General features: G+C 45.8%; 1 protein-coding gene and 1 long non-coding RNA gene across 5 annotated transcripts in view; one reads left to right on the forward strand and one right to left on the reverse strand.

Annotated features, from left to right (window-relative positions):
• Nucleotides 1-486: 486 nt before the first annotated feature.
• Nucleotides 487-2074, reverse strand: LOC109501808. The gene is made up of 2 exons (XR_002160115.3): nt 1447-2074; nt 487-1052 (listed from the first exon to the last, which is right to left on the reverse strand). It is a non-coding gene; the product is annotated as an uncharacterized LOC109501808 (long non-coding RNA).
• An 83-nt stretch (nt 2075-2157) lies between these two features.
• The window catches only part of TNRC6B (trinucleotide repeat containing adaptor 6B), a 256314-nt gene continuing 245640 nt past the window's right edge, over nt 2158-12831 (forward strand). The window contains exon 1 of one of the 4 annotated variants that reach the window (XM_011284235.4): nt 2158-2453. The gene's annotated coding sequence lies outside the window, so the exon portion shown is untranslated. Of the gene's footprint in view, nt 2591-2645; nt 2834-12831 lie in introns of those variants that run through there. The other 3 variants (XM_023257506.2, XM_045062410.1, XM_045062414.1) reach the window with 3 other exon arrangements.

Here is a 12831-nt window from a genome sequence, read left to right on the forward strand (position 1 = left end):
CGGAGCCTGCTTGGGATTCTCTCCCTCCCTCTCTCTGCCTCTCCCCCACTTATGCGCTCTGTCTCTCTCTCAAAATAAATAAACTTAAAAAAAAAAAAAGATGAAACCGTTTGTTTTCAAGGAACTTATAACTGAGTTGGGGAGACAGATATGTCCAACAATTAACTATAAAACCAACCCCTGGTTTAAGGGTTAAAAGAGTTACAAAGAACCAAATATGAAGATAAGGAAGGTTTTGGACTCTGAACATTTCTCGTTCATTGTGTTTTCTGGTTCAGAATCCCCATACTGGAATGCTAGTATGGGGTATGTGCATGTAGTTATAAGGATCAGGTTCTTAGGACCTTTGTTAGAATTTGACTCATGATCTTTCTTCTGTCCTTCTGCTGGCTGGCAGTTGCCCTAGGAATACCTGCCATTTAATCTTAATTGATGTTTGTGAAATGCCTTGTCTTCCTCTGCTGAAAGTCTGTTAAGTGTTGAGCATTACAGTGTTACAGTGGTTGTTTTATTACTAAAGCAGTGCCAACAAGGTTACACAACAGCTTGGATCAGGAAGCGAAACAAGGGCGGTGATCCTACTGAAGCTACAGGGGATGGGGATTTGGGATGGTAAAATGTTAATTACCCGAGACGGAATGTGGGCTGGAGTCCAGAACTGTGCTTTTGGAGATCCTTTCAGTCCCAGAGGCTGGGGCCGGCTCTTTGGCATTGGGTTCTAAGCATCCTGCCCTCCCCTGGCTGGAATGTTGGATTCACTTCGCTGAAAGCTGCCACAGAAAAAGAATCTAGTGGCCACCAGCCAGGAGCACACGTCTTGCGCTGCATCAGGGGCCACTCTGGAAGCTTCCCAGGAGCTGAAGGGCTGTTCCATTTGCATGTAATAAATTATTTATTTCTAAAGCGATGTATTCTTTATTTCTCTTTCGACTCTCTTTCTTCTTGTTTCTGGTTCTTGAGGTCTCTCTCTAAAGAGTGAGCTGAAGATGGATGAGTGGGGGTTGAGGAACGTGGCTTGGCACACAAGGATGTGGAAATGTTCATTTATAGAGCTGAGAAAATAAACATAGAGGTAGATGAGCTTCTGGTCAGGAAACACCAAGACGGTTTCCTTTAGGATAGGGAAGAATGGGTGCCAGAGGAGAATGCGGTGGTGGCAATGACAACCTCTCCATAGCTTTAGTCTCCCACAATGTCACCTCTGGAATCTGATGGAGGAACTTGCATTAGGAATGAAATATTTTAAGATATGTTGGCTGGCAGGTAAGATTCTGGACGAAGGGAGAGGCACTACAGTAAAAAGAGGGTAGGCTCTGGAATCAGACCTCCTACCCTCCAAATGCCGGTACACTAATTACTCTCTATCTCGGTGACCTTGGGCAAGTGTCCTAACCTTTTTGGAGCCTTAGTTTTCTAACTGTAAAATTTAGACAATGTAAAACTCACACGTTTAACAAGATAATCCCTGCAAAGAAATCAGAACGGTAGTTGGCACAAAGTACGCACAAAATAAACGATGGTCATTATTATCGTCAATTATGGGCCAAAGGACCAGAGTCATGCAAACTCCCAGCCAACAATTAACTGTAGCACAGGGAATCCAGAGCTGACTGACGCGCCCATTTGCCCAATAAGATACCAGGAAAGAACTCTGTGGAGTCAAACCAATGGCACTAGTCCTTGTTGTTGGACGGGTTTTCTGGCTGTTCCACCAATAGCTTGAAGATTTGACTAGGGAGTGACATTCTGACAGTCCAATGACGTACAACCAGCCCACACTCAGCACTTCGAAGGGGATAAATCAAGGAGCCGGCGCGTATAGATTCCGTTATTAGGCAATACTGGATGGAGAGAGGAGCTCAGTGGAAGCAGCGTGAGAGCGAGGCACCAATGAGCTAAAAAAGGAAAAAAGACGATGGTTGCGCCAAGTGAGCTCGGCCGCCATCATGCTCTAGTTTCCCCTTCGCCTCTCCGGGTCCGCGACCAAGGAAGCGGCCTCTGGGATGCTGAGGGGGTGTGTCCCCGAATGATTGGCGCAGGCAGTTCAGCCAATCGTAGCTCGTCAAACGGGAAGCACTTGACCAATGAGGGGCGACGGCAGCGGCGAGGAATTGGAGGGGCGGAACAGCAGCTTGATGGGCATAAAAGCCAGCCAGTGAGAGCCGGAAGCATCCTCCCTGTGGCCAATGGAGTGGGACTCTGGGCGGGCCCCCGAGTGTTTGTGTTGTGGTTTTGGGGGAGGGAGGCGGAGGGGAAAGTTTGTTTATTTTGTTTTTAGTTTCTGGGGTCCCCGTGTTTCTGGGAGGTGAAGCGGGAGGGAGTGACCCCCCCCGCGCCCCTCAGTCCCCCTACTACGTCGCCTCCATAGCCTGCGGAGAAGCGGGGACCGCGCGCATCGCAGCGCATCGCCTCACAGCGGAACGCCGCGCACTCGGAGCCGGCGCGGCTCGGCGGTGAGTGAGGACCGACGGCCACTGCCGCCCTTCCCCTCCCCCCGCGCACCGCCCAGTCAGAGCTGGAGGGCCAGGTGGGCGAGGACGCCCGCGGGAGCGCGCGGCGCGGGCCGGCCTGTCAAGCTGAGTCGCAGCGTGTGCGTGTCCTCGCGAGTGAGCGCGCGCGGCGGGGACAGGGCCGGAGGGGGGGCGGGAGCGCGCGCGGACCCCGGAGGGGGCGGGGGCGTTGAGCGCGCGCTCCGTGGGGGCGGGCGTGTGGTGGGTTTGACCCCGGGGCGGGGAGGGACGCGGGCGACGTCCGGCGTGCAGGGAAGAGGCGCCCCGAATGGCAGGGCCGGGGCTGGCGGGCGCGCGCGGCTCCGGGCGTCACGCGCCAGCAGGTGTGAGCTGGGGGAGGGCTTCCGGGTGGGCTGGTCGAGTCGGGTTCGCTTCCCGTCGCTGGGGGGCCTCCGGGCGGGGAGAGACGCCCCGTCGCGGCGGAGAGCCGGGCCCGCCAAGGCGCGTCAGGCCCCCTGCCTGGCGGGTGGCAGAGGGAGGCGTCAGGCCTGTGTGGGACCCGCGTGTCGGCGGGAATGCGTCCCCCTGCTTAATCCCGGCCGGGGGTGGGGGTGGGGTCCCGCTCCCGCTCCCGCCTGCCCCCCTCACCCCAGAGCCCTGCGGTGTGTGGCCACCTTCGAGAGGCGATTCAGACTTTCCACAAGGAAATGGGACGAAACAGCACGAGGAGTGTTTTCGGGCTTCCTGTGGGCTGGCTTCCCTTAGGTTCAAGCTAGCGGGCTTATACCGGTGGGCGGAATACCCTAAAGTGGCTCAAGATACCCAGGAACGGTAGCTTCTTAAAGACCAGCCTATCCTCAGTTCTTTAGGCACAGTGTACCGGTCGGGCTTTTAAGTTTCCTTGCCATCTCATGTGTCTTTTGGCTGTTTTATTACTTTTTAGCACCTATGCAAAAATTGTGCGAGGAATAAGGGGAATTTCAAGTTGGTCATTTGTATTACGATAGAAGCAAAATTATGCAACACAATTGGCCAGAGATATTTCTCCATAGTGAACAAAACGTCATTGGTTGCCTTTCCTCACCCTAGTAGTTAAGCGTACGGACATAAGGTGTATAAATTTTTGCATCTTAGCATTTTGTGAAAGTTGAACAATCGAGGCTGTTTCCTTCATTGTTGTGGGGAATTTCAATGGATGATAGCTTCCTGTTGATTGGGAGAAGCATCAATGATCTTGGCTTTGAAACTGTACATACTTGGTGGTGTTATGTAAATGCGTCTTTAAAGAACTTTTAGCACATAGTCTTGCACCTCTACATTGTGCAGTTTTGCTGTAGGTAGGTAGTGGGAGGGGTATGAACGTAGGTAGATCCCTACACTAAGGGATCCAGAGCACAAATCAGACCGGTTTGTCCCACTTGGGAAACAGCGATGATGATAACGATGCCTTCATATTTTCTTGGTTCTTGGCCGTTTTTAAGTGTTTGTCCCCAACATCATGTATTTGAGCAGAATAGTTTCTGATAGGACTTAAGAAGGAATTACCAAGCTGCATTTCTAAGGTAGCATATGAACATCATGCCCTTGAAAAAATAATTTTTTTCCTCATTCAAATGGAAGCCCTTAAAAATGTTTTAAATCAGAACAATACCACTTGTTCAAATGATAGTAACGTTAACCAACATTCACTGCCTGCTTCTCATATGCCAACCTCTTTATATTTTTTCCTAATCCTTCTCTCAAGCCTGTGGGGAAGGTGTCATTACTGTTTTATGGATAAGAAAAAGATCCTCGAAGAACCATGTTTAGTCTCAAGTCTGTCTGTTTTCAAAGTCTGTGCTTATTCCATTTTGCCTCCTAAATTATCCATGGGAAGAAAGGCAGAAGGTAGACAGGAAAAGAAAAGGCAAGTGCCACTGATGATTAGGTTGCCCATACCTGACTTAAGAATTTAACGTTAGGCCACCTGGGTGGCTCAGTCGGTTGAGCCTCCCGACTCTTGGTTTCAGCTCAGGTCATGATCTCGCAGTTCGAGGTTGGTAAGTTTGAGCCCCGCATCGGGCTCTGCACTGCTTAGGATTCTGTCTCCCTCTCTGCCCCTCACCCCTCAAGCTCTCTTTCACTCTTCCAAAATAAATAAATAAAAAATAAATAATTTAAAAAGAATTTAATGTTAAACTCATTCTTAGTTTTTAGAAATTAACATTTTTACAAAATTGCATCCACGCTTTGTCTTCATTTCTTCCCTGTTTGGTTTTTATAAAGGTAAATAGAAATGCATTTAATTCAGAAGGTCAAGGCTTTCAGAGCCCTTTGTGCAGATCTCCACTCCAGTACCTTGTGATTGTGATAAACCCTGTGTGCTCTTCCAAGGACCAGGCCTTACTCACTTTTGTATCTAACACGGTACTTGGCACGTAGTAGGAGCACAGTAAATGTCAGCTAACTAAGGAGCAGAGTTAAAAGTGTAATGATTTTGGGTTTGTTTTAGCGGTTTTAGTTTAACAGGACAATAATAAAGTGAATACTTCATGTGCAAAATGCACGTTCTAGAAGAATACGGAAATGGAGCAACTCATGGTGTAGAAGGTTGGCTCTGCCAGTTTGCTGAATCTTCCAGTTCCCCTTATCTCTTTGAGCTGTGTGCCATTCTGTCCTTCCTTTCATCCCCAGAGTTCTAAAAGAGGAGGCTGTACTGACTGCTTCTCTTCACTGCTCAAGTTTTTCTTTGAACCTTTGCAGCCTGGCTCCCAGCCTTACCACTCGCTGAGGCTTTTTCCAAGGTTGCCAATTACCTAATGGTTAAAATTCCCAGAGCATCTTTTCGGGATTTATCCTGTTAGGTCTCCCCGCAGCAGTCCTTTTGACTATCCCTACCTCTTTAAAAAACGTTATTTAAAAGATTACATATAGTGGGGTGCGTGGGTGACTCAGTCAGTTGAGCATCTGACTCTTGATGTGGGCTCAGGTCATGATCTCGTGGTCATGGGATGGAGCCCCACGTCAGACTCAGTGCTGAGCATGGAGCATGGGATTCTCTCTCTCTGACCCTCTCCCCCATCCTCTCTCTCTCTCTACCTCTCTCTCTCAAATTAAAAACAAAAGTAACATACAGTAACATTAACTTTTAGTATGTGTACAGTTCTCTGAATGTTAACACAGGTATAGATTCGTGTAACCACCACGACAATCAGGATGGTTTCACCATCTCCCAAAAAGTTCCTCCTCATACTGTATCCCTTTTGATATAGTATGAGGACTTCTTTCTCTCCTGACTTCTATCCCAGAGATAAACACCAAGGATCAGACTTAGGCTCCTTTTGTTGTTGTTTTATTTTTCTCTTTCTACTCCTGGAAAATGTTATTTACTTTTGGGACTTAAACTGTCACCTTTGTATCTGCTAACCTGAATATCCACGTCTGACCTCTCTTCCCATACTCCAAAACATCAATATTTACTGCTAGAATTCTTCACTATTTGTTCATATTTCATATGTTTAAGGTTATGTTTAACTTTGCCTCCTAAGCCAGCTCTTTATCCGATTTTTCTGTATTTTTTGGTGATGCCATCCTCCTCCCTGCTGGCGACCCTGGAACACTCGGAGGGCCCTATAATAAACTCTCTTATCCCAGACCTGGAATCCTGCTACTCAGCTACAAATATTGGCTCCTGCCTCTTTGCTGCCAAGCTGGCTCCCATTCAGTAGTCTGAGCAGAGTGTAGGTAATTGGAGTACTTAGAACGCCATGGGGATCAGACCACTTCTCTGGTCAAAACCCCTGTGGCTTCCCGCTGTACTGAGGCCCGTTTGGGATTTTATTTTTCATCCTATGAGACTCTGAACGATTGGCCTCTGCCTGCCCCTCCAGCCTTCCCTTGTCTCTTTTATGGCCCACCCCCCTTTCTGATGTCCTAATTACTCAGTCTTTCTTTCAGTTCCTTGAATTACCCAGACCTTTTCTTCGCAGCCTCAAGGTTTTTGTACGCACCACTCTCCTGGCTTGGGCTGTTCTTCCCCCGCTTCCCCCTTAATCTTCACCCACCTGCCTCCAGGGTTGCGATTAAAATGTCACTTCTTCAGAGAGGCTCTCCTTTATGGCCTCCCACCACCACCCCAGTCCACCCTCAGTCAGGTCTCTCAGATCTCTTGTTCCTTTTTCGTAGCTGTCGCCACAATTTGTGATTCAGGACCACGTCTGTTTTGTTTCTCTTGTCTCCAGAGCCAGCCAAGCTTCAGGCTCACGGCAAACCCCCAGTAAATATTCGTTGGCTGTGTTGTGAGTCTGGGCTTTGCTTTTATAATTTATTGCCCTCTTGTAGTTTCTGGTAGCCTTGCATTCTACTCCTACCTTCTCTGGGACTTGATCTCACTGTTGGAAGTCTTGCCACACAGAGCTAGATCTGAAATTGCTGAAGAGGACACTGATCCTGTTCTTCTGAATTGTACCTCTGCCTGGGAGCCCTGACCGCTAACCCCTGACCCCCACTAGATCTAACCTAAACAGTGGCTGACCTTGCTCAGTCTGCTCAGCAGTGCACCTTGGTTATCCAGGCTGGGCCAGGGCTTGCAGCTCACTCTTCCCTCACCTCACCCTGCTCTGGATTTCTCCTCTCTCCACCCAGCGTGTGACTTCCAAACACCTTGTGTACCATCCAGTTGAGCCTGCTTACCCTTCGACCTTTGCCAGCCTTTTGACATTGACAAAACTGCCTCTAGGGTCTTGATCCTACAGATTGCCCCCACACTAATCTTCCTGAAACAGCACTTTCTGTTTCCTGTCCCCTCCCCAGATCTAGCACAGGCACTTATGGTTGAAAACCTTCAGTGGTGTTTCATTGCCTAGAGGGTTTAAACTCTAGCTTGTTATTTCAAGTGCCTCAGACTAGTGTTGTCCAGTAGAAGTAGACTGCAGGCCACAAATGTGAGCCACACTGAAAAGGTAGAAAAAGTGAAATAGATTTTCATAACATTTTATTTACTTCAGTATACCCCAAATATTTTATGTAAACGTGTGATCAGTAAAAAAACAGTGAGATGCTTTACATTCCTTTTCCTTTTGTTTTGTTTTGTTTTCGTGTTAGGTCTTTGAAATCTGGAGTGGATTTTTCACTTACCCCATCCCAATTTAGACTAACCACATTTCAGGTGCTCAGTAGCCACATGTGGCTAGTGGCTACTGTGTTGGACAACACAGCCCTAAGCTGTGTGCTCCTCAGAGTTGGAGAGCTCTACCTACGTAGTTCCAGCTGCTGGCCTTTAATAACTGTATTCCCCGTATCTACAGCCAGCTCCTCTCCAAACACCCAAACCTTCCTTGCTTGGGGATCCCAAGGTATCCCTAAAGTTCAGTTCTCACCGTTTCCTCTAACCCTTTAACATTATTTTTGTGTGCGTGTTACTGTTTTTTCATATAGTAATTACGGTAATTCTCATTTTGCTTATAATTTGAAGTAAAGTTAAAAGGGGCGCCTGGGTGGCTCAGTCAGTTGGGCGACCGACTTTGGCTCAGGTCACGATCTTGCGGTCTGTGAGTTCGAGCCCCGCATCGGGCTCTGTGCTGACAGCTCAGAGTCTGGAGCCTGTTTCAGATTCTGTGTCTCCCTCTCTCTCTGACCTTCCCCCATCCATGCTCTGTGTCTCTCTGTCTCTAAAATGAATAAACGTTAAAAAAATTTTTTTTTTTTTAAAAGTAAAGTTAAAATATTTTAATAACTGGGGGCGCCTGGGTGGCTCTGTTGGTTAAGTATTCGACTTCGGCTCAGGTCATGGTCTCACAGTTTATTAATTTGAGCCCCACATTGGGCTCTGCTGACACCTCAGAGCCTGCCTCAGATCCTCTGTCTCCCTCCCTCTCTCTGCCCCTTACCTGATTGCGCGCACATGTACTTTCTCTCTCAAAAATAGATAACCATTAAAAAAATATATTTTAGGGGCTTCTAGGTGGCTGTGTCAGATAAGTGACCGACTCCTGGTTTTGGCTCAGGTCATGATCTAGCGGTTTGAGAGTTCGAGTCCCTCATTGGGCTCCATGTTGACAGTGCAGAGCCTGCTTGGGATTCTTCTTCTGTCCCCCACTCTCGGCCCCTCCCCCACGTGCGCTTTCTGTCTCTCTCAAAATAAATAAATAAACTTAAAAATAATAATAACATAAAAAATATATGCATATTTTAGAGGCACCGGCCCAGTCAGTTAAGCATCCAGCTTTGGCACAGGTCATGATCTCATGGTTAGTGAGTTCGAGTCCCGCATCAAGCATTCTGCTGTCAGCACGGAGCCCGCTTTGGATCCCCAGTCTCTCTCTCTCTCTGCCCCTCCTCTGCTCTCTCTCAAAAATAAACATTTAAAAGAAAATAAAAGTAAAAAAGATATTTTAATAACTGATATTTAACAAGGGATGGGCACTGACCAGTGGAAATAAGTGCCTGATGAACTAGAACTGATGGCGATTGTACACAGCCTCTGTGTTCTCATCTGTGTGTACCTGCTGAATAGAGCTCTGATCATTCGGAGTTACTGTATTGTTGGCCTCCCCCATACAACTATGAGTTCCTCAAAGGCAGGCTATTGTCCTACTCATTTTTGCATCCCAAGACAGCTCCTGACCTGGCCTATATAGTAGGCAGTCTATAAATACTTTAAATGGACAAATGCTACCTTATATGTTGTTTTATTCTGTGTTCTATATTTTATCTTTCCAAATAGAAACTAGAATATAAGTCCTTTGAGGACAGAGATCATGAATTATGAAGGAGTATATACAATATTTTCTCAATGGTCTTCATAGGAACATTTCTTCTCAATGAAGATTTGCTTTAAAAAAAAGTAACTGGGGTACCTGGATGGCTCAGTCAGAAGAGGGTGCAACTCTTGGTCTTGGGGTTGTTTGAGCCCCACTTTGGATATAGAGATTAGTTCAAAACATAAAATCTTAAAAAATATAAAAATTAAAAAATAACTGTTCAGGGATACCTGACTGGCTCAATCAGTAGAGCATGCCATTCTTTATCTTGGGGTCCTGAAGTTGGGGGCATTGAGATGCCCATGTTGGGGGCATGGAGATTCCTTAAAATGTTTGTTACAGCCCATTAGTGATGTTTAAAAAGTTGAATAAAGATTTTAAAAAATAACTGTTTAGATATTTTGGGTTTTCAGGCTGGGTCAGAAATGAGGTTTGACCTTTTTTTTTTTAATGTTTATTTATTTTTGAGAGAGAGAGAGAGAGAGAGAACAGGGGTGGGGAGGGGCAGAGAGAGAGAGGGAGACACAGAACTTGAAGTGGGCTCCAGGCTCTGCGCTGTCAGCACAGAGCCCGACGCGGGGCTTGAACTCACTAACTGTGAGATCATGACCTGAGCTGAAGTCGGATGCCCAGCCAACTGAGCCACCCAGGCGCCCCAAGGTTTGGTTTTAATGAGACTTATTTTCTTTTGTGGTGTGTAAACTGGCTCGGAAAGCAGCTTCAGAAGAACTCCTTGGAATTCATGCATACCCTTCCAGAGTTAGAAGCGCAGTTGGTTTTGGAAAGGCACTGCCCAGGAGTTAAAAGTCCTGGGTTGGTTTGTATTGCAGACATTTGCTTGGGTACCTACTATGCTTCAAGCACAGGAATGAATGAGAATTAAAAACTATAATAGTGTGAAAGAAATGCTCTTTTAACACAGAGATGAAATGATTAATTCTTCCTAGGAAGATTTCATTTTTCTCTGCTCCGTTTTATTTTACCCATTTCTAGCACGGACTGCCCTGTGTCATGTTTCTAGGTCTGTCTCTCTCACTAGATTATCAGTTTCTAAAGAGCAAGACTGTTGTGTTCATCTCTGCATCCCTGAGTACTCACTGTACTGTGCCTGCCATATTGTAGGCTCTCAAGTGTTTATTGAATAAATAACCTCAAATAAATTACTTAGCTTTGCAAAACCTCCTTTTTTTCTTTCGTAAGCAGGGAATTCTCTGCCTCAGAGAATTGTTGAGGCTGCAAAAAGAATAGTTTTTTAAAACCAAATATCTATTCAACATATGTTCTACCTCAGTATAAGACATTCAAAACACATGTGTAAATCTGATCATATTTGTCCCCTGCTTAAAACTGTTAATGAGGGGGCGCCGGGGTGGCTCAGTCGGTTAAGCGGCCGACTTTGGCTCAGGTCATGCTCTTGCGGTCCGTGAGTTTGAGCCCCGCGTCGGGCTCTGTGCTGGCAGCTCAGAGCCTGGAGCCTGTTTCAGATTCTGTATCTCCCTCTCTCTCTCACCCTCCCCCGTTCATGCTCTGTCTCTCTCTGTCTCAAAAATAAATAAACGTTAAAAAAAAAAAATAAAAAAAATAAAAACCTGTTAATGAGTACCAAAAGCCCTGCCATACCCCTTTTGGAATATAAGCTTCAGAAATCACTGGTCTCTCTTGTTCACTGAATACCCAGTGAACACCCTACCTTCTTTTCCTGCCACTCTCCCCTTTGCTGCCTGAACTCTCACCACAATGACCCCCTTCTGGTTCCTGAAATGCATAGTCCTCTCCACTCAAAGTTTTTTCCTTGCACTTGCTGTTCCCATAGCTTGGAAGCCCCCCCACCCTGACCTTAGTTGATGCCTCTTCAATCCTGTGAGCTCAATTTATGACACTTCCTTAGTGACTTGCTAATCACCCCCACCCCAAATTAGATGTGCTCCCCCCCGTTTTTTGTTTTGTTTTTTTTTAATTTTTAAAGGGCGCCTGGGTGGCTCAATCGGTTAAGGGTCCAACTTCAGCTCAGGTCATGATCTCACGGTTTGTGGGTTCAAACCCCACATCAGGTTCTGTGCTGACAGCTTGGAGCCTGGAGCCTGCTTCAGATTATGCGTCTTCCTCTCTCTCTCTCCCCCTCCCCCACTCATGCTCTGTTTCTGTCTCAAAAATAAACATTAAACAAAATTTTTTTTAAGGTTTTATTTTTTAAGTAATCTCTACACCCAACGTAGGGCTTGAATTTACAACCGCGAGATCCAGAGTCACACCCTCCACGAACTGAGCCACCCAGGTGTCCCTCGATGTATTTCTTTTAAACACTCAGAGCACTTGGGGCGCCTGGGTGCCTCAGTTGGGTGAGCGTCCAACTTCAGCTCAGGTCATGACCTCCTGGTTTGTGAGTTTGAGCCCCAAGTCGGGCTGTGTGCTGACAGCTCAGAGCCTGGAGCCTGCTTCAGATTCTGTGTCTCCCTCTCTCTGTCCCTCCCCGGCTTGTACTCTTGTCTCTCTCTCAAAAATAAATAAACATTAAAAAAATTTTTTTAAACACTCAGAGCACTTAATAGAATTGTAATGAAATAATCATTTCATTTATATATTATTTCTTTGCTAGAACATAGCTATGTGAATAAAAATACTTCGATTTTTTTCACGTTTTATAACCAGTATCTGGCATTGTAAGTTACACATAGTAGGTCTTAATAAATCTTTTTCACATGAAGTTAGGAAAGAGAACTAAAACTAAAAATAGAATTAAAAGAAGTAGTCATTAAAAAAAGTAGTCATTCTAGTGGTTTAAATATATGGGGGTGGAAGGGGCTTTCCTTTAAATTGTCTCCAGGTTCTTTTCATATTTTTTAAATTACTGCTTATAATAGATAAACATTTTAAGATTACAGAAAGAATATTGTCATTAAAATTTTTAATATGTCTGGAAATCTTAGTTACTATTGAGTGTCCTTTTAATCCTTATTAGTAGAAATGATCAGAATGGTTATTCCTGGCTCAGTCAGTGGAACACGTGACTTGATCTCTGGGTTATAAGTTCAAGCCCTATGTTGGGTGTAGAGATTGCTTAAGAATAAAATCCTAAAAAAAATTTAAAAATTAAAATCTTTTTATATGCTAGGGACTAGGATGGCTACAGTTTCACTGAACATTTGCATGTGTACATGTGCTGAATGCTCTTAGACACTAGGACTACAAGAATGGGATGAGAAGAGATCTTTGCTCCCGGGGAGTGCACAGCCAAGTGGGCGTGACAGACTTGGACACAGATGAGTTCCAGTTGGTGTAATACATGCTGTGAGAGACAGTACAAGGGATGGGGAAGGGGGGAAAGGAAAGTCATCAATACAACTGGAGGTCAAGAAAGCCTTTCCAGGGAGGGAGACACTCCCAGTAAGTCATGGAAGAAAAGGGCATTTCAGGCAGAAGCAAAGGGAACAGCCTGTGCAGAGGTACAAAGGAACATATTTAGTATGTGGAGAAGACAGCTATATGGAGAAGTGGTATGCTTTATAAAGCTGGTCTTGGGGTACAGGGCCAATGGCTGACTTACAGGCTGTGACATGCTACACTCAGATTCTTAGATTACGTTGCATTTCAGAACTGGAAATGATTTTAGAAATAATGATGCGATTCTGTATATTTGAATT

The sequence above is a fragment of the Felis catus genome, chromosome B4, assembly GCF_018350175.1.
Source record: "Felis catus isolate Fca126 chromosome B4, F.catus_Fca126_mat1.0, whole genome shotgun sequence".
NCBI lineage: Eukaryota > Metazoa > Chordata > Mammalia > Carnivora > Felidae > Felis > Felis catus.